Below are 25,822 nucleotides of genomic sequence, written 5' to 3'. Positions count from 1 at the left end.
CACAAGGGATCAATTTGTGAAGTCCACTGCAGTGCCCCCTAGGGTGCCCGGTTGGTGTCCTGGCATGTGAGAGGGGACCAGTGCACTACTAATGCTGGCTTCTCCCATGACCAAATGACTTGGATTTGGTCATTTCTGAGATGGCCGTCCTTGGTTTCCATTATAGGCGAAAACCGAGGCCAGCCATCTCTAAGGTCGACCTAAATGCTGAGATTTGGCCGTCCCCGACTGTATTATCGAAACGAAAGATGGCTGCCCCTCTTGTTTCGTTAATGCGGGTTGCCCGCTATTTCGCGGCGCCATCCTTAGAGATAGGCGCCCTTATAGATGGGTGCCCCCATTCGATTATGCCCCTCCATGATGATTCCCATGGCTAAAAAAGAGCTTCTAAAGCCCAGGGAAAGGGATGAAGATAGGTGGGAGGGAAGGGTTCAATGGTTGGGGTGGGATTGGCAGTTTACAGAGAATTATGCTGGTGGGGGGTGGTAGAAATTTTTCTGCTCTTAAAATTTTGGCACTGTACACAGAGGCCAGTGGTGTGCTGGAGCCAGCTTGCACTGGCTCACAAGAGCTGGTTGTTAAATTTTCTTCCGACTTGCGAGCCGGTTGTTAAAAAGCGCGAGCCGGCTTTGGCTCTCCTCACTCCCTCCTCCCTCCCTCCGGATCTGGTCCCTCACTTCAGCAGAAGTCTCGCCGGCCATTTTTAAAGCGCAAACCGGCAGTGGGGGAGAGTCAAGACTGCCTGCCCTGAAGAATTCGAAGGACAAGGAGTCGGTGAGGGACCGGATCCGGAGGGAGGGAGGGAGGAGAATTCGCTGAACAACCTCGGGAAGGGGTGGCAGGGGAAAGAAGGGAGTCGCTGGGCATGGGTGGATGGAGGGGAGAGAAGGGTCGCTAGGTATGGGTGCATGCAGGGCAGGGGAGAGGAGGTCGCTGGGTATGGGTGGATGGAGGGCAGGGGGAGAGAAGGGGCGCTGGACATGGGTGGATGGAGGGCAGGGGAGAGGAGGGGAGAGAGAAGAAATGCTGGAAATGGATGGAGGGGAGAGTGAGGAAGGAGATGAGATGAGGGAAAAGGAAGAGAGGAGAAAAACTGCACATGGATGAAGAAAATAGGCAGAAGCTGAGGACCAGAAATGAAGAAGAAAGAAGGAAAGAAATAAATGGAAAGGAAGCCCTGGAAACGGAGTTAAGAGGACAGATAGCAGCAGAATCGGATACTGGGCCAGCATGATCAGAAAAACAGTCACCAGACAACAAAGGTAGAAAAAAATCATTTTATGTTCATTATAGTGTTTGGAATATGTTCATTTTGAGAATCAGGTGCTCAACATTAAAAGTTTATATTTATTTACTTATTTATGGCATTTTATCGCACATTAAACATGAATTAGAATGGAACCTGGGATCATTTTTTTTTTCCTCGAGTAATGCATTGCCACCCCCACCCCCCAGGCACTCTCCCCAGTTATAGCCAGCTCTGCAATTTGGGGGGGGGGGGCGCAGAGGGGGACTGGGGAGAGAGCCTGTTGTTAAACATTTACCAGCACACCACTGACAGAGGCCCAGTAAGCTTCTGTGAATCCAAACTTGTTTCTATTCCTTCCCAGACAATAACTGGTAAACAGTAAATGTTATCATATTTTGAGGAATATAGTGATACAACATCTGAAACTGGAAACAAATTTCTGTGATGGAACTAAATTATGTCTGGAGAAGGGACAAGGCAGGAGGAGCTACCGAATAAGCAAACATGTTTCTTTTAGAGTCTCGGTCTTGTCTGGTCTCTCATTTTTTGTTTATAGATCTCTGTATCTACTTAGTCTCTCTCTATATATGTGCATCCACTTGTTTCCTTCATGATCTATTTCAGTCTTCTTTCATTCCTCCTGTTCACCCATTCTTTTACTCCCTTCCTTTTTCTAACTTGCAACTCAATGTTCTTATGATTCCTTCTCTGACACTCTGTCACCCCCCTTTTGTCTACCTTTGTCATTTTCACTCCATCCCATATCCATGTCACTCTCCTTTCATCTAAGTCCCACTTATCCCTCTCAATCCCCAGCTGTTGTTCTCATTTTTCATTGGAGTTTGGTTCTTATATCAATGTTTCCTCTAAGTTTCTTGTAGGTGTCTGTAGATGCGCACTGCAGTTGAAAATGTGGAGAGCAATTCCATAACAGAGCACCTATGTTTTACAGCATAGTGTCTATTTCTATCTATAAGTACATAAGTATTGCCATACTGGGAAAGACCAAAGGTCCATCAAGCCCAGCATCCTGTTTCCAACAGTGGTCAATCCAGGTCACAAATACCTGGCAAGATCCCAAAAAAGTACAAAACATTTTATACTGCTTATCCCAGAAATAGTGGATTTTCCCCAAGTCCATGTAATAATGGTCTATGGACTTTTCCTTTAGGAAGCCGAACAACCCTTTTTTAAACTCTGCTAAGCTAACTGCCTTTACCCCATTCTCAGGCAACGAATTCCAAAGTTGAGTGAAGAAACATTTTCTCTGATTTGTTTTAAATTTACTACATTGTAGCTTCATCGCATGCCCCCTAGTCCTAGTATTTTTGGAACGCGTAAACAGACGCTTCACATCTACTCGTTCAACTCCACTCATTATTTTATAGACCTCTATCATCTCCCCTCAGCCGCCTTTTCTCCAAGCTGAAGAGCCCTAGCCGCTTTAGCCTTTCCTCATAGGGAAGTGGTCCCATCCCCTTTATCATTTTTGTCGCCCTTCTCTGCACGTTTTCTAATTCCACTATATCTTTTTTGAGATGCAGTGACTAGAATTGAACACAATATTCGAGGTGCGGTCGCACCATGGAGTGATACAAAGGCGTTATAACATCCTCATTTTTGTATTCCATTCGTTTCCTAATAATACCTAACATTCTATTTGCTTTCTTAGCCGCAGCAGCACACTAAGCAGAAGGTTTCAACTTATCATCAACAATAACACCTAGATCCCTTTCTTGGTCTGTGACTCCTAACGTGGAACCTTGCATGATGTAGCTATAATTTGGGTTCCTCTTTCCCATATGCATCACTTTGCACTTGCTCACATTAAATGTCATCTGCCATTTAGATGCCCAGTCTCATAAGGTCCTCTTGTAATTTTTCACAATCCTCCAGCGATTTAACGACTTTGAATAACTTTGTGTTATCAGCAAATTTAATTACCTCACTAGTTACTCCCATCTCTAGGTCATTTATAAATATGTTAAAAAGCAGCGGTACCAGCACAGACCCCTGGGAAATCCCACTAACTACCCTTCTCCATTGAGAATACTGATCATTTAACCCTCCTCTCTGTTTTCTATCTTTTAACCAGTTTTTAATCCACAATAGAACACTACCTCCTATCCCATGACTTTCCAATTTCCTCTGGAGTCTTTCATGAGGTACTTTGTCAAAGTATAAGTACATAAGTAATGCCACACTGGGAAAAGACCAAGGGTCCATCGAGCCCAGCATCCTGTCCACGACAGCGGCCAATCCAGGGCCAAGGGCACCTGGCAAGCTTCCCAAACATACAAACATTCTATACATGTTATTCCTGGAATTGTGGATTTTTCCCAAGTCCATTTAGTAGCGGTTTATGGACTTGTTCTTTAGAAAACCGTCCAACCCCTTTTTTTTTTTTTTAATAATTTGTTTTTTTATTATTTCAGAACACATTATTTACAATCAACTTCTCATTATACAACTATGCATACTTATTGTTCACATTTAGTTTTCTCAATTTTTGTTTTTCTCCCTCCCGTCCCTCCCTCGCCTCCCCCCATCCCAGCTCAAGCATTCAGGCATTCAAGATCTTGCTTTTAGCAACTGATGTTAGTGTGTCCCAGTAGGGGGACCAGCTTCTACAAAACCGGTCTCCTGCTTCTGATGCCAAGTCCTTGATACTTTGTCTTTCCAAAGCGCACATTTGCATCATCATCGACCTCCAACAACTGATTGAGGGTTGTTCGTCTGTCAGCCATCTCTGCAATATTGTTTTCTTTCCCATCAGGATTGCTCTCTGCAAAAATGTCCTCATGCCTGTCGGCATTTGTCCCTGAACAGTAAAAACATGAAACAGCTGCTTGGGTGAGCGCTTCCATTGAGTTCTCCACATGCCCGATACATGTTCCTCTAAGCTTTTCCAGAATCTCTGTATCCTTGGGCAGGACCAGAACATATGGCCCAAATGCGCGTTTGTACGAGCACATTTCGGGCAGGAATCATTGTCTCTCAACTTAGCTCTGAACGCCCTGTGCGGTGAAATGTACAATCGAAAAATAAATTTATACTGCGTTTCTCGCCAGCTCACATTCTCAGTTAATTTATACAGTCTTTTAATGCACCCTTCCAGCTGTTCCTGTGTAAGTTGTATTCCAAGTTCTGATTTCCACTGCTGTAGCACTAGAGAATAATTTGTTGCTTTGGTATTGTCTCTCAAGTGCATATGAAAGTATTTCATTGGGACTCTAGCTTGCGCGTCTAGACCCAACAGTTCGTTATATTTCCCCCAAGTTTCCATCGTTAATGTTTCTTTAGGTAAGGATCTCACATAATGTTTTAACTGTAGGTATGCAAACAAGTCAGACTCAGGTACTCCAAACTCCCTACAAAGTTCCGCAAATGACTTCATTATTCCTTGCTCATTCACCACATGATACACATATCTCACTCCCCTTGCTGCCCACGTCTGAAAGGCCCGGGAAGTGCTGCCCGCTGGAAATTGGGGATTCCCCCTAATGGGCAGCATCGGGGAGCTCACTTGACTAAGTCTTAAAAATTTACAGATCCATCTCCAAGCACATCTCAAAGGTTGAAATAACGGGGTCACTGGCCCTAGCTTTTGTGCCTGTCCCCCAGGAGCCTGTAACCAACTTGCAAAGTGTTGTTCCCGAAACCAGTGTATCTCAGATAATGTAAGGGAAAAGTATTCCGTGTTTCGGAACCAATCAGAGATATGGCGTATCCCACCAGCGAGCGATAGGAGACGTAGGTCCAACACTCCCAGACCTCCCTTCTCCCTGGGCAACATTGCTTTGTGCATTGTCATCCGGGCCCTTTTACCCTGCCATAAGAATTTTGCTAATTTATTCTTTAGCCACTTTTCATCTCTTCCTCTAAGGTACATGGGCAGCATTTGAAAGGTATACACCCAGGTTGGGAACAATATCATGTTGTATAATGCCACACGTCCCATCAAAGATATGGGGAGTGCCTGCCACCTGCCTAAGGCACTCTCCACCTTTCTTTTTAAGGGTTCTATATTTAATATGTAGATTTGTGTTAAATCGATTGGGATTCTCACCCCCAAATATGTCATTGTCTCCTGTGCCCATTGCATTGGGAAAGGACCCTCCCATGCTCTTTTTATTTCTGGGTCCAAGGGTAAGGCTATGGACTTACTGGCATTCAGTGTAAACCCCGAATGGAACCCAAACTCTTCGATTACTTCTATCAATCGCCCTAGTGACTCTTGAGGTCTGGTCAATGTCAGCAGAAGGTCATCAGCGAAGGCCAGCACCTTTACCGTTTGGCTCGGGAGTGTGACCCCTTGTATCCCAGGGTCCTGATCAATCGTGCGGAGAAGCGGCTCTAAGTACAGTAGAAACAGCAAGGGGGAGAGGGGGCAACCCTGTCTTGTACCTGCTTGTATCTCTAATGGATCCGATCGCTTTCCATTTACCAACAGCCTAGCTGTGGGTGTCGTATATAAAGTCTTTACTGCTGCTAAAAACCAGCCCGACACACCCACGTGCTCCAGTACCCGAAATAGATAGCTCCATCTCACTTTGTCGAAAGCCTTTTCGGCATCCAGGCTTGTCAGTAGTAGCTGGGTATCTGTTGCACTGCACTGGGCAATAGCCAACAGGACCTTTCTTACATTGAGCACAGAGTGTCGTCCCCTCACGAATCCCACCTGGTTTTGTCCTATCAAATTGGGTAAGTAAGATGCTAGCCTGTTAGCCAACACCCGCGCTAATATCTTAAGATCCACATTAATAAGCGATATGGGCCTATAAGAACCCACTCGATCTTCAGGCTTCCCTGGTTTGGGTATTAGTGTGATCCAGGCCTCGTTCTCTCCCTCAGTAAAACTCCCTCTCTGTACCACCGCCTCGTAATATTCTAATAAAGAGGCCCCAAAGTCCACTGGTAGAAGTTTGTAATACTCTGCTGAATAGCCATCTGGCCCCGGCGCCGAGCCCTGTGGTAATGATTTAAGCACCTGCTGTATCTCCTGCATCTGTACCGGCCTAGACAATCCCTCCCTAATGTCAGGCGGCAGAGTGGGCATCTCTGCGTCCTCTATGTAATCTTGCACCGGAGTCTCTTCTTCTTCTCCCCCCTTTGCATATAGGTTCGTGAAAAATGTGTGAAACTCTCCCATTATACCCTCTAGTGTCCTTATCCTAGTTCCCGAGGAAGATCTCACTGAGGTAATTATCCTCCTCCGCTCTTGCGCACGGGCTACTTGTGCCAACATCTTCCCCGTTTTGTTCCCAAATCGTCTAAATTTCATCCCCCTCGCCCATAGCCTTTTTTTTGTCTGGTCATGTATAAGGGAGTTGAGGGCCACCGAAGTTGCCACCATAACATCCCTGTGCTCTCTTGATGGTGTTTTGACATATTTCTTTTTCGCCTGTTTCAACTCTCTTTCTAGCCTAATTATTCCCGCTGCTCCGTCCAACCCCTTTTTAAACTCTGCTAAGCTAACCGCCTTAACCACGTTTTCCGGCAACAAATTCCAGAGTTTAATTATGCGTTGGGTGAAGAAACGTTTTCTCCGATTTGTTTTAAATTTACTACACTGTAGTTTCATTGCATGCCCCCTAGTCCTAGTATAAATATATTAAAAAGCAGCGGTCCTAGCATAGACCCCTGAGGAACCCCACTAACTACCCTTCTCCATTGTGAATTCTGCCCATTTAACCCCACTCTCTGTTTCCTATCCTTCAACCAGTTTTTAATCCACAATAGAACATTTCCTCCTATCCCATGACCCTCCAATTTCCTCTGTAGCCTTTCATGAGGTACCTTGTCAAACGCCTTTTGAAAATCCAGATACACGATATCAACCGGCTCCCCTTTCTCCACATGTTTGTTTACTCCTTCAAAGAATTGAAGTAAATTGGTCAGGAAAGATTTCCACACACAAAAGCCGTGCTGACTTGGTCTCTGTAATCCATGACCTAATTTTGTTTTTGATAATAGCCTCTACCATTTTCCCCGGCACCGACATCAGACTCACCAGTCTATAATTTCCCGGATCTCCCCTGGAACCGTTTTTAAAAATCGGCGTTACATTGGCCTTCTGAAAATCCAGATACACAATATCAACCGGCTCACCTTTATCAACATGTTTGTTCACCCCTTCAAAGAAATGTAGTAGATTGATGAGGCAAGATTTCCCTTCACTAAATCCATGCTGACTTTGTCTCATTAATCCATGCTTTTGAATATGCTCTGTAATTTTGTTCTTAATAGTAGTCTCTACCATTTTGCCCGGCACTAACATCAGACTCACCGGTCTATAATTTCCCGGATCTTCCCTGGAACCGTTTTTAAAAATCGGCGTTACATTGGCCTTCTGAAAATCCAGATACACAATATCAACCGGCTCACCTTTATCAACATGTTTGTTCACCCCTTCAAAGAAATGTAGTAGATTGATGAGGCAAGATTTCCCTTCACTAAATCCATGCTGACTTTGTCTCATTAATCCATGCTTTTGAATATGCTCTGTAATTTTGTTCTTAATAGTAGTCTCTACCATTTTGCCCGGCACTAACATCAGACTCACCGGTCTATAATTTCCAGGATCTCCTCTGGAACCTTTTTTAAAATCAACATTACAATGGCCACCCTCCAATCTTCTGGTACCATGCTCGATTTTAAGAATAAATTACATATGACTAAAAATAGCTCCTCAAGCTCATTTTTCAGTTCTATCAGTTCTCTGGGATGAATACCATCTGGTCCAGGAGATTTGCTACTCTTCAGTTTGTAGAACTGCCCCATTACATCCTCCAGGTTTACAGAGAAGTCATTAAGTTTCTCCAACTCGTCAGCTTCGAATATCATTTCTGGCACCGGTATCCCACCCAAATCATCCTCGGTGAAGACCGAAGCAAAGAATTCATTTAATTTCTCAGCTACGGCTTTGTCTTCCCTGATCGCCCCTTTTACTCCTCGGTCATCTAGTGGCCCAACCGATTCTTTTGCCGACTTCCTGCTTTTAATATACCTAAAAAAAAAATTACTATGTGTTTTTGCCTCCAATGCAATCTTTTTTTCGAAGTTCCTCTTAGCCTTCCTTATCAGTGCTTTGCATTTGACGACATTCCTTATGCTGTTTCTTATTATTTTCAGTCAGTTCCTTTTTCCATTTTCTGAAGGATTTTCTTTTAGCTCTAATAGCTTCCTTCACCTCACTTTTTAACCATGCCGGCTGTCGTTTAGTCTTCTGTCCTCCTTTTTTAATATGCGGAATATATTTGGCCTGGGCTTCCAGGGTGGTGTTTTTGAACAGCATCCACGCCTGATGTAAATTTTTGACCCTTGCAGTCGCTCCTCTAAATTTGTTTTCACCGTTCTTCTCATTTTATCATAGTCTCCTTTTTTAAAGTTAAAAATGCTATGCTTACCTAAATTATGTGGTCGATAGAAAGAATTGATTTGTGGGGTTTCCTTTTTCTTCTTTGTTATATATAATAGTGAATGTTTTGTGCAATATCATTTTAAAATGAATATTATGATATGATTTGTTTAAAAATTTAATTAAAATTTAATAAAATAAAAAAAATAAAAAAAGTTTAAAATGCTAGTGTATTTGATTTCCTATCAGGCTTATTTTCGGCAGTTGAGGACGTCCTTCGATATGCCTTCCTCTGTGCGATGGTAATTGAAAACGTCCAAAATTTGGATGATTGTGAGAAGGATGTCCATGCCTGGATGTTTCTGTGAGAAGGATGTCCATGCCTGCTATGCCTCCAACACCCCCTTTATTTATTTGGATTTTGGATCGCAAGTAGCAACAGTAGAGTTTGAAGCGGCTACCTCTGGATTGCAAGACCAGTGATCTAACCACTAGGCCACTTCTCCACTCCTCCACTCCACTTCCTTGAAATTTGGCCATTCCTGTGGGGGGGCAGTATGCAGGTTCCTGGCGGGGGAGAGGTATGTGTGTGTCAGCGGAGGCATAACAAGGGAGTGGACGTCCTTCTTTCAAACATTTTGGACGTCCTCAACTGCCACCCCCCCAAAAGGGATGGCCAAGTTTCAAGGGAGTGGAGTGGAGGAGTGGCCTAGTGGTTAGAGCACTGGTCTTGCAATCCAGAGATTGCCGGTTCACATCCCACTGTTGATACTTGTGATCCAAAATCCAAATAAATAAAGGGGATGTAGGAGGCATAGCGGGCATGTTCATCCTTCTCACAGAAACATCCAGGCATGGACATCCTTCTCACAAACATCCCCATTTTGAACGACTTCAACTGCCATTGCAGGGACGGAGGCATAGAAATATCCAGTGTACCTAAATGTAACTCACCTTGAGCTACTACTGAAAAAGGTGTGAGCAAAATCTAAATAAATAAACAAATAGCAAAGGACATCCTCAACTGCCATCGTGGAGGCATAGCAAAGGACATCCTTCACCCATATTCTAAAAAAAAAAGAGACAAAAGTTCTTAAAGTTGTTTTTTTCGGGGTGGGAGGTGGTTAGTGAACACTGCATGCCTTTTTCCATTCAGTTAGTGCATCAGTTAGTCCACTGCATTGCCTCCTAGGGTGCCCAGTTGGTGTCCTGGCATGTCAGGGGGACCAGTGCACTACGAATGCTGGCTCCTCCCCCGACCAAATGAGTTTGATTTCGACGTTTTTGAGATGGGCGTCCTCGGATTCCATTATCGCCGAAAACCAGGGACGACCGTCTCAACCTTTATGTCGACCATCTCTAAGGTCGACCTAAATGTTGAGATTTGGGTGTCCCCGACCATATTATCAAAACGAAAGATGGACGCCCATCTTGTTTCGATAATACGGGTTTCCCCGCCCCTTCACCGGGACGTCCTTAGAGATGGGCGCCCTTAGAGATGGTCGTCTCCATTCGATTATGCCCCTTCACGTATACTTCAAAGCTAATATCAAATCCTATCATATTATGATTACTATGATGAAGCGGCCCGAGCACCATTACCTCCCACACCAGATCATGCGCTCCACTACTAGGTCTAGTATTTTTCCTTCTCTCGTCGGCTCCTGTACCAGTTGCTCCATAAAGCTGTCCTTGATTTCATCAAGGAATTTTACCTTCCTAGCGTACCCTGATGTTATATTTACCCAGTCAATATCAGAGTAATTGAAATCACCCATTATTATTGTGTTACCAGTTTGTTTGCGTTCCTAATTTCCTTTATCATTTCTGCATCCGTCTGTTCATCCTGGCCAGGCGGACGGTAGTACACTCCTATCACTATCCTTTTCCCCTTTATACATGGAATTTCATTACACAGTGATTCCAAGAAAGTTTTGTTTTCTGCAAAAATTTCAATCTATTTGATTCAAGGCTCTCGTTAATATACAATGCTACCCCTCCAGCAATTCGATTCACCCTATCGCTACGATATAATTTTTACCCCGGTATGACAGTGTCCCACTAGTTATCCTCTTTCCACCAGGTCTCAGAGATGCCTATTATATCTAATTTTTCATTTAATGCAATATATTCTAACTCTCCCATTTTATTTCTTAGGCTCCTGGCATTCGCATTTAGACATTTCAAACTATGTTTGTTGTTCCTATTTGCATCATGCTTAGTACTTGACAGTATTAATTTGCAATCTTTTGTCTGATTTTTATATTTATTTAAGGACACCTGATCTACTACGGTCTCTTTTGCAACCTCACTATCAGGATACCCTATCTTCCCTGTTTTGGTGATATCTTTGAAAGATACCTTATCATGAACCACGTGCTTTTGAGCGACTGACGGTCCTCCCCCCATTTCTAGTTTAAAAGCTGCTCTATCTCCTTTTTAAATGCCTGGTCTCACCCTGGTTAAGATGGAGCCCATCTTTTCGGAATAGGCTCCTGTAATAAAAGTGAATTTTAAAGATTGTTTATCAACTCTGTCTTGGCCGACCAGTGCACTCGGGGTCTGTATTGTTAATTAGAAGTAATTCTGTTTAAAAATGATTAACTTTGATTGTGTGAAAATAAGTTGGAATGCAGAAGATAAGACACAGCTCTAATTAATTTGGTATGTGAAGAGAAGGATGGTGCTTGTTTTCAGAGTTCAGCCTGGCCACCTGGACTTGGAAAACATGTGACCATGTTCCCACAGTATGGCTTGTTTACCTAAACAGAGAAGCATTTTGTAATTTTCTTTAGCTCTGAATATGAGTTCCAAGCCTTATAAAAAGGGGGGCTTGTTGCAGCAGAGTTTTGAGGCTCGTTGCAGCAGAGATTTGAGGCTCATCTGTGAGTAGACGTATCGTGCAGAGGACTGGTTCCTGGTCATAAGGAGAATTCAGGCTTTCGCTACAACGGGTCTTCCAGCTGATGAGATAAGGGCCTGAAATTCCTGAGCAGTGATGTTGTATGTATAATATGTATATATCTGTCTTATAGCTTTCTTTTAGTTAGATGATTTAATCATTGTATATATATATATATATATATATATATATATATATATATATATATATATATATATATATATATATATATATATATATATATATATCTTAATCTTTGTAGATTTAAGCACCTCTAATAAAGGTCTCATTTACCTAATACGAATCCAAAGGAATCCACAGTAACTGTGTCAGTGAGACAGGCTGTAAATCCATAGCAGTACAGCTCCCCCTTCCCCAGAATGTTGCCTAGTTCCTAACTAATCTAAATCCCTCTTCTCTGCACCATCGTCTCATCCACACATTGAGACTCCGGAGCTCTGCCTGTCTCTTGGGCCCTGTGCGTGGAACAGGTAGCATTTCAGAAAATGCTACCCTAGAGGTTCTGGATTTGAGCTTTCTACCTAAGAGCCTAAATTTCGCTTCCAGAACTTCTCTCCCACATTTTCCTATGTCATTGGTACCCACATGTACCAAGACAGCTGGCTCCTCCCCAGCACTATCTAAAATCCTATCTATGTGATGCGTGAGGTCCGCCACCTTCGCACCAGGCAGGCAAGTCAGCAGGCAATCCTCACGTCCACCAGCCACCCAGCCTAATGATCAAATCACCAACTTCAACAGCTGTCCTAACCTAACTAATACTAGGGTAACAGGTCAAATATGTGTCTATAATTCAGGTGCATCCACTTATGTGAACCATAGGACTGATGTAAATATTCAAACCTAAATTGCTAAAAAAGCACATAAAGTATAGTATTCTACTAATTATATGTGTAAATGTGCAGCTTGCTGACACTCTGCTTAGATTCCGCTCAAGTATATGTCTCAAAAGACACACTCTTGCATTTAAGCACCTTTTACAGAATAACTCCTAGGTGGAATATTGGCAGTTTATGTATGTATTTGTCACATAAGTGTTTGTACTTGATCTTAGTTTGTCCTTGCCATTTTCAGGTCAGAGACCATAGAAATCTGCCCGGCATTGGACTTGTTCTCCAACTGCTGAAGCTGTCATCAGAGCCTCACTCCAGCCCATATAAATCTGTCCAGCCACAAATGAGGAGGAGGCAGGAACCTGCAGGGCTTGAGCACACATGAATGCTCAATGCCCTCACAGGCCATAATGAATCTTATATAGCTGCTAACTGTTCTGTCACTGTTCATGAGGAAGGAAGGTAAAGCCTGAACACCTCATGGGGTGGTGGTGGTGGTGGGGGAAGTAGAGGGAAGGAGGTAAGGAATGAGAGACAATGGGGGGGGGGGGGGGGGTAGAAAAAAGAGATGTTGAAGATCACAGGGAGGGGAGATTGGGGTAGAAGAGAAATATGCTGGAGACTGAGAAGAGAAGTAGGGAAACAGAGATGCTGGTCACCCTATTGATGGGGGGTTTGGGGGGTCTTGAGCTTTGTGCTGTCCCTTGGTGGTGGTGGTGGTAGAGGGGCAGGGGTGCATGGCTGAAGGTTCACCTAGGGCATCAGATCTCTAGAGTTGGCCCTTGGCAGGAGGCGGCAGTACACAGGAAGTCATCCTCGGATTTCTTCTTACTAGTGAGGCCACTTCGCTCTTCTTCTCTTAGGCTTGCCTCTCATGAAAGCAGTGATCAGGATAAGTGACTTGTACTGACTCTGGACAGAGCATGAATTGGGTGCAAAGAACTTCTCCTTTCTCTTCCTAGTCTTCTCCAGCATATTTCCCCTACCTCCTTCCCCCTTCCAAAGTATCCATCCCATTATATACATTCTCCTCTCTCCTACCATACATACTGCAGTTCTCTTCCATCCCCAACAGAAGAGATATCCCAGGACTGACCACTAGCAGAAGCAGAAAGTAAACAAGGCTAGAAAGGAGAACAGATTCTGATTCCACACTTCCTCTCTACAGTAGGTAGTTGGTTAATATAGATTATGCCTTCTGACATCCTGATGGTTCACTATAGTGGTACAGTGAGCGCTGACGCAGAGTCACCAGCAATGGAATCAATTTCATAGGAGCAAGCTCTCTCTTTGCTGAAGTATCTATCTCTCACCCCCATTCTCTCTCTCCATATTTATTTATATTTACATTTTCAATTGACTAAAAAAAAAAAAATCTAGGTACTAGACGTTTACTATGTAATTTACAAATAATACCCCCCAAAATACAATATTAATAATAAAAATTTTTAAATTGTAATATAATAACACTCAATCATAAGGTAGACAAAATAAACAAATTGAAAAGTGCACACTTAGAAGGCACTTCTATAACTGAACGCTACAATTTGTTATGATTCTGCCAGTCTGGCAGGGGAAGGGGGTGGACTTCATTCCTGGTTGGCTGTCAGGGTTTGTACTGACGTCAGTGGGTAGTACTTTAGCCTGCATGTTTCTGCTTTCCCTGCTTTGGTGTTACATTTCTTTGTGACTAAAAGCCTGGGCAGTTCTCTGCCAGAACGTTGAGCTGTGCTCTGGCTTTAATCTGTGTTTTCCTGTTCAGTGTTTCTTTCCCTTCCCTTGGTTTGCGATAGCTGGTTCAGTGTGTGTTTGTGGGTGTAATCAGTTCACTTGTCTCCAGCTGGGCTTTCCCTCGCTGCTTGCAGGTCTCTGTGGGAAGCCAGCTGCTTGTTTGTTCAGTGGGGGCTGGGAGGGTGTGGCCCCGCTCTGGGTCTTTTGTTTTCCCTTGCCCTGTGGCTGGAGTACAGTGCGTGGCTGGTACCTTGGGGTCCTGGGGAGACTCCTGTGTTCCTTTTCCCCCTCCCTGGGTGTGTCTGGGTTCCGGTTTGGCCGCGAGGCCCGCTTATATGCCTATTTCCCTTTCTTCCTGAGGTGCTGGGAGCAGGGGTAGGCTAGGGGTTGGGTAGTTGGGGGGCATGGAGTGATGGGTCGGTCTCCCCCCGGCCTTGGTCTACAATCTGTGGGCCTTGGCTGGGGCTCAAGGGCTCATGACCAACCCAATGGATTACACAATTTAAGCACCAAATTTCCAGAGGTTGTTGGCCTATTCTATAAGAATAGAGAGAATCCACAAAACGTGGAGAACTCAGTAGATCCCACGTGGCGTAAAGACAAAAACAAAAAGAGGTGGGAATATAAAAGCCAGGCTATCCAAAAATTGGAACCAAACCGAAATTAAAACAACCAGTTTATTAATTTACAGACAAATGATAATAAAACAATTGCACATAAAAATTGACTCAATTTTTATGTGCAATTGTTTTATTATCATTTGTCTGTAAATTAATAAACTGGTTGTTTTAATTTCGGTTTGGTTCCAATTTTTGGATAGCCTGGCTTTTATATTCCCACCTCTTTTTGTTTTTGTCTATTCTATAAGAATACATGTGTAAGTGTTCTTATAGAATAGTAAGGTAAACTGGCATTGGCACACTCGTTTGTGCAGGGTCTATGTCTGGTGTAAATGAGTGAACCTAAATTTGGCATTTATATGCGCAACATAGTATTCTATAAGCATTCCATGTAAATGTCAGCCCCCACTATGACATGCCCTTGCTCCTCCCCATGAACACCTCCTTACAATTATACCCTAAGCCATTTCAGAATGCAATTATAGAATAGCAGTTAGGCATGGTACTGTTATTTACACACATAAGTACACATCTTGTGCATATCTTTGATGAACAGAAGTGCCTGTTAAATATTAGATACTGGACTTTAAAAACCAAATTACCAGGTCCAAGGTATGGTTATGGTCAATGACGCCTCTTTGTCTTACAAATTCCTGAACCTCTTAGATAATCTCCTCTTCCCCTCTCCACTGCCTGCAGTAATTCCAAGCCTGCACTTACCATCTAAGCAATTGCATAAAGTTAAGCAAAACAGCTGCCCTAACTTGTGCTGAGTTAATCGGGCACCAGTCTGAATTGCCCCCCACGGGGGACTGCATGAGGCAGCAGACGGCACTCAGGAAGCCCATGCGGGTCCAGCGAATGGCACCGCTGTCACACTCGGAGCAGGGACAGGCATCCAAACCTCTCCCCACGGGGGACCGCACGAGGCTCGCTGGACAGCAACCGTGCTCCAGACTCTGCCTCCTCCTCCACCCGCCCACCCAGAGCAGGGAGAGACAATCGAGCCTCTCCCACGGGAGACCACACGGGCTGTGTGGAAGCGGTCTTGTGCCCGACTCTGCCTCCTTGTCCGCCCGTCGATTCCTCAGATGGCAGCAGGAAAGGGGAGCACTGTCCGGTGGAGCTGCCCCAGGAGCATGGGAGTTATGGAGGCGTGAGGATGCTCTCGGTGGGAACCACCGAGGCTGCTGAGGGCTCAGTCGACAGTACCAAGACCAGAGGAGAAGGGGCAATGCGGCGCAGCCCCCTGAGACAGGCTCCGAGGGGCTCAGAGCAAAGCAGTAGCTGTAGCCTGAGGCTGCTGCCCCCTCTCTGGTGTTTACCTCCAACATAGACACAGCTCCCAGGGTTGCGGAGTCTCTGTGCCGTGGGCAACGCGTCTGATCACCAGACCATGAGTAAAGTGCCTATTATATTTCAAGGTATTGAGACTTTACAACTGACAAGGCTTGAAAGGCCTGACAGTAAAACCCAAAGTAAAAACTGAATAATTGCTAGTAAATTGAAGACACCTTCAGCAGGACGGGCATGCCTGAGAAGGAGCCTTTTGCTCTGTATTTAATCAACCAGAGAAGGCAGGCTTATGAGGAGAGCAGATTGGGGCAACAAGGTCTTAATAGTAACCACAGGAAATATATACCATAATGAATACCCTCAAACTACTCCTAATTACTCCTTAACACTGATCAACTTAACACTAACCACCCCACTTGCAGAAAACAACATCAAACCCATACTACACAATCATCATAGATTGATCAAATACACCACACCTCACCAAACTGATAACAACCTAAACAAAGGAAGAACACTTACATGTGAACAACCACAACAGAAGGGAAAGAAGGGCCCAAACAAACTCACCTCAACAAAGAAACAACAACTAACAAAAGTCCACTTAACGCCAAATACAGAAGACCTATTCCAAACAATCCAAGTGGGCTACGTCAATACCAGATCCGCTGTAAATAAAACAGCAATACTAACAGACTGGATCATGTCAGAAACCCTCAACCTACTCTTCCTCACTGAAACTTGGATCCATGACCAAAAGGACCCTATAATCCTAGACCTGTGCCCTCCAGGATTCAAAATCACACACTGAATCAGAAAAGAGAAGTGGAGGCATAGCACTAATCTATCAGTCCCACTTTACCACCGAAACCACTGCCGAGTCCATAACACCTCAACTTGAAATTGCCTCAATCAGAAGCCACAACAAAACCCTACGTGATCATTTGAATTGTGTCTTGTTTTACAGACCTCCAGGTAATTGGAACAAAGGCCAAACCAACTTCTTGGACTTCATTTCAAATACATGTGTAACCAACTCCAACACACTAGTACTAGAAGACATCAACCTTCACTTAGAAGACCCTAACTCTATCAACGCACGAGAATGTAAGGAATTTCTCCGCTAATGCGATCTCAAATGGCCACTTGCAAGCAACCCACGTCAAAGGGCACACACTTCATCTCATCTCACACAAACTCTCAACAGACTAGAACCTAACAATAACAAATACGAAATGGACAGAGGCACCCTGGACCGACCACTACAAACTAAACTTATCCCTACATTGGCGGAAGAAGGGTATACAACGAATACTAGAACACACATCCTACAGCACAAGAGGTCAAGTAGACACGAAAACATTCTGGCAACTAATATACAATAACGAATGGGCAACACAAACAGACTCCATATACTACCTCATAGAATGGGACAAAAGATGCAAAACCATACTAGATGAAATTGTGCCCTTACGAACAAGAACCCCAAGCAAGCATAACTCAACACCATGGTTCAACGATGAACTGAAAAAGTTAAAAACACAAACCAGGAAACTCAAACGAGCATGGAATAAAATAAAAGATGAACATACACTCAACACATGGAAACAAAGACAGGCCAAAAGATCATACTATAAAACCAAAATAGGGACAGATTGCAAAGACATGAAGAAATTATACCAACTCGTGAACAAACTCCTAGACACCAACTTGGTCATTACCACGAATACAGGCATCCCTTCTGCAGATAAACTTGCGAAGTACTTCAATGAAAAAATTGTAAACCTACGCAACATGCTACCTCAGAACAACACCGACATTGAAAACTTCCTTAATGAATTGGACCCAACCATTGGAGAATACCCTGGTTAAACTTCGCCCTCCTTACCATCGAAACAGTTACCCAGGCGATTAGTAGGTTTTCCAACACTCACTGTAAACTAGATACCTGTCCCAGCTACCTAATGAAATCTGCCCATGACTGCTTCATAGCAGACCTCACATCCCACCTAAATTACATGCTTCAGCAAGGCCTCTTCCCTAAGGAAAATGGCAATATCCTACTCACCCCAATGCCAAAAGATACCAAGAAAAAAAAATGAAATCACTAACTACCGACCAGTAGCATCTATCCCGTTGGTGGTCAAACTGATGGAAAGCATGGTAACCAAACAACTTACAGATTACATAAACAAATTCTCAATATTACACGAATCACAGTCAGGCTTTCGCCCCCTCCACAGCATGGAAACAGTATTACTCACTCTTCTAGCCAAATTCACGCAGGAAATAGCAACAGGCAAAAACATCCTTCTCCTCCAATTCGACATGTCTAGTGCATTTGACATGGTAAACCATAATATATTAATAAGATTACTAGATAAGTTAGGGATTGATGGAAACATACTTAACTGGATCAAGGGCTTCCTAACCACAAGCACATATCAAGTAAAATCAAATTCAAGCATATCATCACCATGGAAAGCAGACTGTGGAGTACTGGAAGGATCACCGCTATCACCGATCCTATTCAACTTAATTATGACCCCACTTGCCAAGTCCTTATCCAACCATGGCCTTAACCCTTTCATATATGCAGACAATATCACAATATACATTCCTTACAAAACCAAACTGACAGAAATCACCAACAAAATCAAGCTCGGCCTGAACGTCATGGATTCATGGGCAAATGCATTTCAAATAAAACTCAATAAAGAAAAAACTCATTGTCTCATCACTCATCCCAACACAGCGCGGACATCCCTACAAGTATCAACACCCCAGATTACATTCTTCTTATCTCAGACAGCTTGAAAATCGTCGGTGTTACAATGGACCGTAACTTAACACTAGAGAGCTAAGTGGAGGAGTGGCCTAGTAGTTAGGGTGGTGCACTTTGGTTCTGAGGAACTGAGTTCGATTGCCGGCACAGGCAGCTCCTTGTGACTCTGGGCAAGTCACTTAACCCTCCATTGCCTGCCGCATTGAGCCTGCCATGAGTGGGAAAGCATAGGGTACAAATGTAACAAAAATAAAATAAAAAAATAAAATAAGTGGCATCCACAACAAAGAAGATGTTCCACTCAATGTGGAAACTCAAACGCGTGAAGCAATTCTTCCTGAGGGAAACATTTCGCAACCTGATACAATCAATGGTACTAAGCCACTTAGATTACTGCAATGGAATTTATGTGGAATGTAAAAAACAAACCTTAAAGAAACTTCAGACTGCTCAAAACACAGCAGCTAGGCTTATATTTAGTAAAACGCGATTTGAAAGCGCAAAACCCCTCCAAGAAAAAACTAAACTGGCTCCCAATCAAAGAACGCATTGCCTTCAAAATCTGCACCCTGGTTCACAAAATCATCTACGGAGAAGCCCCGAGTTACATGATGGACTTGATCAACTTACCAATTAGAAATACATCTGAATCAACACGATCTTATCTAAATCTGCACTACCCAAGCTGCAAAGGACTAAAATACAAAACAACTTAAGCATCTAGTTTTTCCTACATAAGCACACAACTGTGGAACGCATTACCAAAAGCCTTGAAAACGACGTACGACCACCTAAACTTCCGGAAATCACTAAAAACCAACCTGTTTAAAAAGGCATACCCTACCAATCCAATTTAAATGCCTAATCTCTGCAACACAACCAAACTAAAGAACGTAATGGACATATCACAACTCTTCCGTTCTCTGATTCCCTAATGTGACTGTGCCACATGAACTTGATATTACCACAACATCACCCTGTATTTGTTCACACCGGAGCCTGAAAATGCCTCTCCGGTACTATGTAAGCCACATTGAGCCTACAAATAGGTGGGAAAATGTGGGATACAAATGTAACAAATAAAATCGGTGAGGGGCATCCTTGTCTTCAAAGCATTACATACACTCTTCCAAGCTTTTGTCTGTTCTCAGTTGGATTATTGCAATGTGTTTTATGTTGGTCTTCTGAATATTGTAATAAAGCGCCTTCAGATTCTTCAAATACAGGCTTGTCTGTTATGCCACACAAGGTGCTCAGACAATGTAATTCTTCTGTTGAAATTACATTGGTTGCCCATACACTTCAGGATTCAATTCAAGATTCTAACTTTGGCTCACAAAGTGGTTCATACAGGTTTACCTGATTATTTGGCATCATTGACCATCCCTACTCTGTGGCCCATTGGCTACAATCCCTCAGCGATCATAGGCTCATCTTACCAAACCCTAGACAGGCTGACAATGAAGTTACAAGAAAACGCGCCTTCTACTTTATGGCTCCATTTCTTTGGAACAGTCTTCCTCTGTACATAAGAGCTGAGCCCCTGTTGAAGAACTTTAAAGTAGCTTTAAAAACCTTTTTTTTTTCTGAAATTTAAAATGTTTCTTTAGTAGTTGTGTCCGAAGAATTTGCAGTAGTTATGTCTTAATGTTCTTTGGTGTGACTGGTTTCTTTCCTATTTATTTTTGGTGTTCCTTTCCTTTTTTTTCACATGGTTTTTAACTATTTTTGTACATCGCTTTGATTTATTTGCTAAAGAAAGTAATCAAGTGGAAATAAGCATAAACATAAACATATTAGCATCCGAGTTGTTACTATGTTTGAATTCCTGTCTGAGAACCCAGAAAATTGACTTAGAAAGGCAATTAGAGACAATGACTGAGGCCTTTATTGACCTTGAAGAAGAGAATACACACTTAAGATATGAAGTAAAACAAGGTACCTATTCTCTTGGAAGGAATTTTTGAATTAAAAGAGAGAAATAAGCAAGTTACTGTACATTTGACATTGCTTAGGAATACTAACAGAGGTGAAGTATCTACTGTCAATGATTTCTGATAATATTTTTGCTAACAAGGTAGAGATTGTCAAGTCTTCAGATGCAGAATTCTGCGATTGTCATAAGCCAGGTTGCATATGCTTATCAAATGAACATGAATGCAGTGACATTCCACTTTCAAAGCCAGAGGAGAAGGGTAGTGTAGGAACATAGATCCATTCTGGTAAAAGTGTAGTACTAGGTGGTATTTCTTTAATCAGATCTTAATTAAAATTTAATCAGACCTTAATTAAAATTATTAATTAATCTGTGTACCTATTAATTTGAGCCAAATAAAAGCCATACTTTAATTCCCAAGAAAAGTTGTATTCACTAAGCATCTTTTGCTTATATAAAGCACAGCATTAGGAGTCACAGCCCAGGAAAAGGATCCAGGTGTTATTGTTCATGATATATTGAAACCCTCTGCTCAATGTGCAGTGGCGGCTAAGAAAGCAAATAGAATGTTAGGAAAGGAATGGAAAACAAAACTGAGAATGTTATAATGACTTTGTATTGCTCCATGGTGCTGCTGCATTTTGAATACTGTGTGCAGTTCTGGTCACCGCATCTCAAAACAATATATAGTGGAATTAGAAAAGGTACAGAGAAGGGCAACAGAAATGATAAAGGGGATGGGACGACTTTCCTATAAGGAAAAGCTAAAGCGGCTAGGGCTCTTCAGCTTGAAGAAGAGATGGCTGAGTGGAGATATAATAGAGGTTTATAAAATGCTGTGTGGAGTAGAACAGATAAATGTGAATCACTTGTTTACTCTTTCCAAAAATACTAGTACTAGGGGGCATGCAAAGAAGTTACTAAGTAATACATTTAAAATGAATCAGAGAAAATATTTCTTCACTCAATGAGTAATTAAACTCTGGAATTTGTTGACTGAGAATGTGGTAAAAGCAGTTAGCTTAGCAGGGTTTAAAAAAGGTTTGTATAATTTCCTTAAAGTCTATAACCCATTATTAAGATGGACTTGGGGAAATCCACTGCATATTCTAGGATAAGCAGCATAAAATATGTTTTGCTGTCCTGGGATCTTGCCAGGTATTTGTGACCTGGATTGGCCAATGCTGGAAACAGGATACTGGGCTTGATGGATCTTCAGTCTGTCCCAGTATGGCAATGCTTATGTTCTTATATTCAATAAGAGGGTATTCAGGTAATGCCTAATAAGGTATAAACAGATCTTCTAACATATCTTCCCACATAGATAGCAATATTCTATAAAATTAAGCACACAAATTGGACTAGATTCTATATATGGTGCCTGAAAAATCACGCAGAATATAGGTATATTCTATAAACTCTGCTTAGAATCATATGCAGTATAGAGAATATACGTAGTGGTCAAGACTGCGCCTAACTGTAGGCTTATCTATTTACACTAAGTATGAAACTCACTACTGACATCCAAAGCAAGCCTGATATCATACTAGGTCAGTGGTTCTGAACCTAGTCCTCAGGACACAGCCAGCCAGTCAAGATTTCAAGATGGAAAATGAACGAAGCAGATCGTAGTGAAACAAAATGTAATTTATTGATGAAATCCAATTAAAATATATGTATATACAAACAACTCGACATAGGCCGTGTTTCGCCCAACAGGGCTGCTTCAGGGGCTACACAACAATCCTTTGCTGTCAATGGATATATATTGGATATATATTGAAATGGAATGTACAGAAGATCACCTTGATTATATGTTGAAAAAACAGCTCAATCAGAGATGTCAAAAAAAATGCTGATGTGAAGTCAATCGGACAGTCTCATAACTCTGATAGTGCTGAAACGCAGGCATCTGGCTTATCTCGGCATTGCCGCGCAGCAGCCGCTAGCACAGCTTAGTAAACAAGGAGGTTAGATTGTAAGTCCTCCAGGGAAAGAAAAATATCTACTGTATCTGAATGTACACCACTTTGATAACTTGTAGGGTTGTGGGTGGTATTTAAGAAATTAAATTTAAAAAAAATCCCCATTCGTTCAGCCTCACAGTACTGTGCAGTACCTAGAAGCACAGATGGCTGGAGACTCACTTGTTTGAAGAATGAGAGAAACTGTATAGATGAGGGGAAAACTGAGAGGAGGAGGGAAAAAGAAAAAAAGTACAGTGTGGTGGTTCTATTTAAGCAAGGCGCAGTGCCCCGCAGGGTGCACGGAGCCGCCATTAACATGGCGCTGTGCCCTGACGGGCATGCGTACCTATGCCAGCGGGGTGCGCGTGAGGCGGGCAGGTTCCCGCCCCTCAGGGAAAGGGTGGGAAGCAAAGGGGGTTTAAAACCCCTGGGCGGAGCCCGGACGTCCTCTTCTGGCGTCCGGGCACCAGCATGCTGCACGCCTGGGCCGTGACCATGCCTGAGGGCCGGTGGGCCCGAGGGAATGGACATCGCAACCGTGGAGTCGCCCGGATGGACGGCGCCCAGGTGTCCAGGTGCCGGTTTGCTGCGGAGGCTCCAGTCGGCGAGCCCAGCGGCAACACGCAACACTCGCGGGCGGTCGCCACAACTGGGTGGCGGGCTGGCGGCCCACTCCGGCACGCTGGTGTGCCCTGTCCTGCCAGCGGATTAACTCACGAACAATGAGGTAGGGCTATAGGTGCGGCCGCCGATCACGTTGTCGGGTCCCTGCACAGGCCAGGCTGTTCCTGGTGGTCGGCCCTAGTATACAAAAAAAAAAACCCGTGCAGGGATGGTTTTGTGCGCCACGGCGTGGGGAGAGCCACCTGCTCGTCTCTGCACATGACTTCTGGGTCTGGGAGTTGTCTTGGTGATCCCCCCTGGACATTGGTGTGGCAGTTTTCAATACTGGAAGATCGGTTGTGTTCCTATTCGGCTCCCAATGACGCTAGGCGAATCAGTTCGTCCCCTTTGCGACTCCGTGTGGCTGTGGGAGGATCACTTGCTCTCTGTTGTTCCGGGTGCAAATGTGTGCAAAAAAAAAAAAAACCCTGCATTCGCGCCGCCATGTTGTTCACTCTCCCTGATCTCCGTATGGGCATAGGCCTGCATCCACTGCACGGCCACATGACAATGTGCTGTATGAAAGGAGTGAGAAGGTTAGCACTCCCATTGATAAGCTACATAACTAGTGGGTGAATGGTAAGATGGATGACTTAGGACCATGTGATTGGGAGTTCAATCCTGGCCTCAGCCTCTCTTTATCTCGCAAAAAAAAAAAAAACCCTGTTAAACTCTCTTTAAAGTGAAACTGAATGCAGCCATCTTTTTAGGCATATCTTGAAATGGGCTTGCAGGCTCAGAAAAGCTGATAGCGCATAACAGGGAATCTGAATGCAGGCTCAAGGGTAGCGGCCATCTTGGTAGGTCATGACATGGTATGTGAATGCAGGCTCAAGAAAACTTTTAGCGGCCATCTTGGTAAGCTTTGACATGGAATCTTAATGCAGGCTTAGGGATGGTGGCCATCTTGGTAGGTCATAACAGGGAATTTAAGGCTCAGGGATGGTGGCCATCTTGGTAGGTCTAACAGGGAAGTGAAGGCAGCCTATATTTATGAGTGTTGCCCTCAGCGGCCATTTTAGGGAGGGCAAAACAGATAGTTGCCATATTGGTAGGCGGTAAACGAATTTATTTGATGTGGTACTAACTTACTATCTGTTAAGTCTATTTTAGATCCTCTTGTCTCTCGATCTTATATGCTCCCCTTCCTTGAGCAGAATGGAAGCGGCAACAAGCACTGACATAGAGAGAGCATGCCATGTTCCAGAACGCAGAGTGGAGGATGGATGCACGTTTGATGTTAAAAAAAAAAGGGACAACGAGTCCGAAGTATAGACCACGTGTGGCCTTTGAAACAGATGTTCCCACCAGTGACCAGCAGATGGCAGTTTAATAGATATGAACATTGCACAGAAGAACAGGGAAATTTCTGATACTGTAGATTCCCCATGGGTGAGGTTTTAAAAGCGGATGGTAAAAGGATTCAATCACGGTGTAAGGTTCCTCGCTAAACACTCACCACATAGGGAATTTACAGGAAAATTGAGGAAATTCAATGCCAGATATACTAAATAAGGTGCAATTGAAGATGTTGAATGAATTTCCCCTGATGATGGTTCAAGTGTAAAGTGATAACAATATTGCACACTATTTTATATTACAATGATTTATTGCACAAGATGTCAATGAGTATTAGCAATAAATAATTAAAAAAAAACAGCTGTATTAAAGTTGATATTTAAACATGCAACTGTGTAAAATGCAAATGGTAAAGTACAATCAGTTTGACATTACATTACAAGAACAAGCACATATAATCTGCAACAATTTCCTGTTTTAAATCCTAGACATGTATACATCTACTTAGCAACTTTCATCTAACTCGGGTTTTCACTAGAACCAATCAGATAAGTATTTATACTTATTATCTTTACTGTTACTCAAAATCTACTCTAAATGTGTATTTCCAACAAAGAAATTGATTCTTTGTACTAATTATTCTCTTTCAGATATATCAACACTCTTCACCTAGGACTGAAACTGAACCCCAGCATTAACCTTCAGGTAAGTATTTTAGGGGTAAATTTTAAAAGTTCCTGGAATGCTGTAGACAGTGACATTGGGTACTTAGCTGCTGGCGTTGATCTTTCTTGAATATGGAACCTTTGGTCTTTCTTGACGGTGGTGCACGTGTTGTTCAGGCGTTGTTCCTTAGCAGCGTGGTATCTGCACTTTAATTAACTGAACAAAAATTGAAACCTTACCTCCCTATTCATTAAGAATCTGATAAGGGTTTTTATTTCCAAAACTTTGGTCAAACTATCTAGTTTAAATCAATAAATAATTATTTTTCCCTAATATAGACCTACAGTGGGGGAAATAAGTATTTGATCCCTTGCTGATTTTGTAAGTTTGCCCACTGACAAAGACATGAGCAGCCCATAATTGAAGGGTAGGTTATTGGTAACAGTGAGAGATAGCACATCACAAATTAAATCCGGAAAATCACATTGTGGAAA

At 43.1% G+C, this 25,822-nt stretch overlaps 1 non-coding gene and 1 pseudogene across 1 annotated transcript; one reads left to right on the top strand and one right to left on the bottom strand.

The window, feature by feature from the left end:
* The window catches only part of LOC115476806, a 638,208-nt pseudogene that overhangs the window by 199,972 nt on the left and 412,414 nt on the right, over nucleotides 1–25,822 (bottom strand).
* Nucleotides 23,876–23,921, top strand: LOC115477022. The gene has a single exon (XR_003943269.1). It is a non-coding gene; the product is annotated as a U6atac minor spliceosomal RNA (small nuclear RNA).

The sequence above is a fragment of the Microcaecilia unicolor genome, chromosome 8, assembly GCF_901765095.1.
Source record: "Microcaecilia unicolor chromosome 8, aMicUni1.1, whole genome shotgun sequence".
Lineage (NCBI taxonomy): Eukaryota > Metazoa > Chordata > Amphibia > Gymnophiona > Siphonopidae > Microcaecilia > Microcaecilia unicolor.
Note: the sequence above shows the minus strand (reverse complement) of the source record. Positions and strands in the feature narration are given on the sequence as shown.